This window comes from Panicum hallii, chromosome 5, assembly GCF_002211085.1.
Source record: "Panicum hallii strain FIL2 chromosome 5, PHallii_v3.1, whole genome shotgun sequence".
In the NCBI taxonomy this organism is placed as follows: Eukaryota; Viridiplantae; Streptophyta; class Magnoliopsida; order Poales; family Poaceae; genus Panicum; species Panicum hallii.
The window spans coordinates 25370079-25375683 of NC_038046.1; positions in this window are offsets into that span (position 1 = coordinate 25370079).

Sequence of the window (5605 nt, forward strand, 5' to 3'; positions counted from 1 at the left end):
AGCAGGAGTGACCTCATCCTCAAAATCTGACCATGGACCACTGAAGGTGGGAACATCACAGATAGGAGAGTGAGGAAGACCTGCATGATCTTGAAGCTCCTTGATGCCCCTCTGACACTTGTTGATCTCAATGGCGTTGCTGCGGCAAAGCTTGATAAGAGAAGTGAACGCCCACAGCACCTCATTCTTGGGTTTTCTTTGAGAGGTGGATGGCCTATCATAGGCCGGACGCGAAGGATAACATAAGTCATGACCCATAGCTGCTGCTGCGGCGGTAGCAGCAGCCTTAGCGACATGAGCAATATTAGCAGCAGCAGTGGGAGTATCCGACATGGGAACACCAGGAGCCATACGAGTATTCTGTGGAGGTGGTTGTGGCCCGGTATCCCTTTTTCTCATGATGCAAAGGCGAGTATGTGTGCAGTCCTTGGGGAAGATGGTCTTCGTGGTTGTCTCAATCAAGAACATAACATAAGGAGCATATAGAATACACCACTCCAGATCAGTCCCACTATAAATCACATCATTCCAAATGAAATCAAATATGCTGAAACCACGCCCTCTGGGATAAAGATGAGCTACCACATTGCAAGTATGATGAAGAAGTGAAGTGGCATCTCCCTTTTTCACAGTGAAAGTGGCACGCACGGCTTTGTTCTTGTAGTGAAAGAATGGTTGCAAGTGATGAGTCCACCCATCGGCCTAGAAACCTTCCTTATACTTGAACTGAATCTCATTTTTGCGAAGAATTCTGTCATTGTAGGTCTTGTCCTTTTTGGCTTCCTCACTTCCAAAACCAAGTAGTCGAGAGAAGCTCATGTAATCAGCGGAATACCACTTGCCCTCGGTCATCCAATAAATGATGTGTGGCAGAACCAACCTGAATTATACCGACTCAAGTACGCTAGTCCTCACTGAAGGGCTATCTCGTACTTCAAACGGTATAAAACTATTGGTCTGTCGGGTAACGTCCCGATAAACCACCGAACTCAGGATCCAACAAGGTACCTCACACGAAGGTGAGTCCAGAGATATAATGCCAAAATAATTTACACCACAGGCAGTTATATTACAAAAATGTACAAAATAACATTTGTTCCCACAGAGGAGAGTTTATTACAACACAAGTTCAAGTTTCTAGTTAAAACAGCGGAGTTTGAAAAGCGGAGTCAATATACACGGCGTCATTACAGATATTATGCTAGCCCTGGCATAATATCACTCGGCGGAGTCTGTGTTGGCCGGGGACGGATCCTATTCCACGGACCAACCATCAGGCAAAGGGTAAGGCCACGGTGTAATGAACGCTGGCTCATCAGAAGGATTACCTGAAGTAAATCAACGAAAGCAAGGCTGAGTATACTAATACTCAGCAAGACTTACCCGGAATTGGGTATATCTTAGCCCATAACTAGACTCATGATGGCTTTTAGCTTTGGGTAGGGTTTTTAGCTGAAAAGCAACAAAAAGTAGATCCTTAATTTCAACTTTTAGCTTTCAGGTTCTAGTTGATTAACCGTTCTAGGTAAGCACCTATAACTATTCAAACATGGTAGAATCTTTACTCAAACATCATCTTTGATAATCACATAATTGCTTTTGTTACTCTATGTGATAAAGGGGATAAGCAGTCTCATACATCGTGAGAGGCGGACGATTCTGAATCGAGATTCAATCCTTGCAAGGTAAACCTAACTCACACGCTTGGAACACCACAGGGTTGTTCCGAAGCAACCGTTTGCCTTTCATTCCGACTCGTGGATCAGTGCCACCACAAGCGACTGCAGGTCATATGCACATCCAAAGTGCAGGAAGTACGTCTGTAGCGCGACTACAAAACCCGTACTCCTGGTTGCCCAGCAACACATATGCCTACACGTCGAACAAAGTAACCAAAAGAAGCAAATACATGTGGTGGGTGGTATGTCCACTCCTCGGGCCGATCGGTTACTAGGCTTACCGCTTACCATATTTCACGGCATGTGGCTAGTACTTTCAAACGCTTAGCCACCGCTACCACACACTGCGACCTTATCAAATTCCACAACACAGACGGGGTATCATCTCAACCATGATACCTCACAATTCCCGTCCGGCATCCTTATAGTGATAACAGGAATGTAAACATTACAACTCCTATATCGCGCGAGTGACAGGAAATCACTCAACTTTTAACGGTCCTATAAGCAGAGCAGCTAGTCGGACTCAAGTTCTAGTGTTAAATAGGTTTCTGGAATTATGCAACTAGGGTTTACAAACAACTCCTAAGAACTTAATGCATAAAGATATACATAAGTATTATAGATTGCAGTGTGATAAAGTAGAGGTTATGTCCGGGGCTTGCCTTCGCTGGTGGGGTTGGGGTTAGTCAAAATATTTTCTTCCGAACCTTGGTTCGGGGTTTCAGAGAAATCCGCGACGAGAGTCCCGGGGTCTTCAGAATAACCTTCTTCTTGTTCCGGGATCAGCTGATAATCCCCGTCAGCGAGCGTGGTCGAGTCTATATGAGATGCAAGGTTACCAGTTATGAAATTGTATAGATATTTTTATAATGATTCACAATAAAGTTGCAATCCAATCCTAAGAAAAATTACATTACGATGATAAGTTAACTAACCCTGCACTGGGCAGTCATTTATCGAGTATGAATTATTTTATCTAAATCCATTAGACAACGGGGTTGATTACACTAATTAACTAACTAGTAGCATGGAGCAACAAGTGGGGTGGTTTTTAACATTTGTATTAAAAAGCTTTACACATTGACCTCACAATTTATATGAACTTTAAGTTACCATTGCATTAAAATCAATTATATTATATCTAATTTAATTAACATCTAAATCTTGGTTGAAAATTTTAATAACATGCTATAATATTTAAAAACAGGACCTTAATCTATTTTCATGATTTTAGAACATTTAAAACTGTATTTATTAATTATATTAAGGAAACTACTCCTTATTCCTAATAAAATTTATACAACAAGAAAATAATACTAGAGTACAAGGCTAATTATTTTTCTTCAATTCTAAATGTTAAAAGAAATTTATCAGCACTGGTTTTACTAATTTATCATTTTTCCATGAATTACTATGTATTTCTTAAGCCTACAAGCAATTAACTTTGATATTTAAATTAAGTCATTAAACCTTCAAAAACTGAAGTCGACCCTTAAAGCAAAGTTACAGATCTTTGTCTAAAGATTCCAACAAAATTTAGTTTACCATTTTATGATTTTTCCTTGAAGAGATATGGTATTTCTAAGTTGACAGCAAAAATTACATAAGGAGGTCCCGGGCTACTATTCCACTGAGTCTTAGGCTATGCACATAACCCCCTGAAGTTCTATTTCTTCTAACCCGAAGCCCTTGGTCTGGGAACCGAGACAGAGCAAGGTGAGGCGGCCATGTTCCGGCGACGATGGTCGCCGGCGGCGAGGTCCAGGTGCAGGGATAGATTCAGGAGCTTACGGTGATCCCGTTGCTCCACTTGTCGAGGGTTGGAACGGCCGGAAAGATGGATCCCGACGAGGACCCGAGGCTGCGGCGGAGGGGTCGACGGCGACGAGGGTGCTCCGGTGATGAACGTTGGCCAAGATCCTGCGCACGAGAACCAGTGAGTCGTGGGGAACGTTCACGTGTCATCAATTGGATGAAATCATGCTGGATTGAGGGAATTCGACGGAGACCGATGAGGCGGCGGCGAGGAAGAACGCCGGCGAGCGTCGGGAAGGCACTGTGATGCACTAAAGAGCCAATGGATGGGTCGTACAGCTTCAGGGTGATGATGTGGTGCTGGCTAGGGGGTCGTGGTGGCGTGGGAGTACCTGGAGCGAGCTGCCCACGGTGGAGGCCGAAGGCGACGGCGGCGGCGCTCGTCGAGGACAGGGCTCCAGTGGAAATTGGGGAGGATCAGGGGGTCGTCGAGCACGAACAAGTCACGGGGAAGCTGGTGCAAGTGTTGGCTGGGGCGGAGGAAGTTCGGTGTAGGCTGCCCACGGGCGGGTTGTGCGCGGCCGGAGAGGAAGAAGACGACGGCGAGGAAATGCAGTTCGGTTGCTGAAAATTGGACGCTGGGAGTAGCAGAACAGCATGTGGGTGTTGATGTGGTGCTGCTGCGCGAGCGAGGGAGGAGGTTAAGGCTCTGGGGTGGCCTGTCCACGGTGACCAGGAGGTGGCGGCCGGCGATAGCCTCGGGTTGCCGTGGCGCGCGCGCGTGAGGCCAGGAAGAGAGAGGAAAGAAGTCGAGACCGGGAGAGGATGACGCGTGGGAGGTTATGCCAGCAAGAGGTGGAGCTCGGGGCGCGGTATCGGCGGCGAGCGGCGGTGGCAGGAGCGGCGCAGAGAGGGAAGCGGCGTCAGGGGGACTTGTTCGTAATTTCCAAAGAGTTCAAGGACCCCTCTGTAAACTAAAATTTTCCCACTGTTACAAAGGTCAAATGGAAAAGTACTCAACATGAAAGTTGTAGAGTTTTTCAAACTCTACAATATTGCTTTAAGGCTTTGGTTTAAAATCTTAAAGGGTACGGTTTTATTTTGAGTTTTTGAACACAATTCAAATTTTAATTTTTATGTGTTAACTAAAACAAAATGCCCTAATGTTTGGGGTCCTTTTGTAAGTTTTTCTGCAGTAATCATGACTAGCTCTTTTTACACTTTAGTCCTTAGGTAAAACTAAGTTTTACTTTTATCTTTTTACCGTTTCACATGTAAGTCCTTATATGTTTGTATTAATTACATATAGGTCCTTAATTTCATATAAAGTCTATTCCCCTTAGTGTTTATTTAACTTTTGATCTTTTCTTTTCTATAGCCATCTGAAATTTGACACTTAAGAACATTTTCACATACTTGCACATGAGAAGTTATAAAACTCATAATTTACAAATATATCCTTATTGCTTTGTACAACTTATATACACTATAACATGCTTACATATAATACACCCAAATTTAGTATCTAGTTATCTAACTACCTGGATATCACATGATGTTGTGAGATTAACGAAAGTAAAGAGTTGCAAAGACCTGAAGGATGATCTCCTCATTCCAATCATAGCGAAAACCCATAAGATCCTTGATCCCCTTCTTCTCACAAACTCGAATCACCAAGTCAAAATCTGGATCATGCTTGTTTTTCATATACTCCCAATCAATCCATTGCATCTCAACAATAGGCTCATCGCTACTAAGAAAGACTGAGAAGTAATAATCTGCATGGAATTGCATCCAAAAGCGGTCATCAATACTCTCATCTTTTGAATAGATGATAGGACTTTCCTGCTTGCGTATGCGCTTCGCTTTAGTCACCTCTTGCCTGTAGTTGATATATAACCTTGCATCATACCCATTGAGGCCAACAAGAGGAGCACGCTTCTTTGGGATCTCTTGCGCAAACTCAAATCCCTCATGATCAATGGTTATCCTCTTCAGAGTGCGAGGATAGTGAAGTGAGGCATGAATATTTTGAGCGGCTTCTCTTAAATGACCCCTTGGAGCTGATCGATGAGCACTCCCCTTGCCATGCTGCACGGATTCCTTAGCTCGTCGTGGAGGCAAGGTGCCACCATGCTCAACGTGTGCAACTTGAGCTTGACTGTACA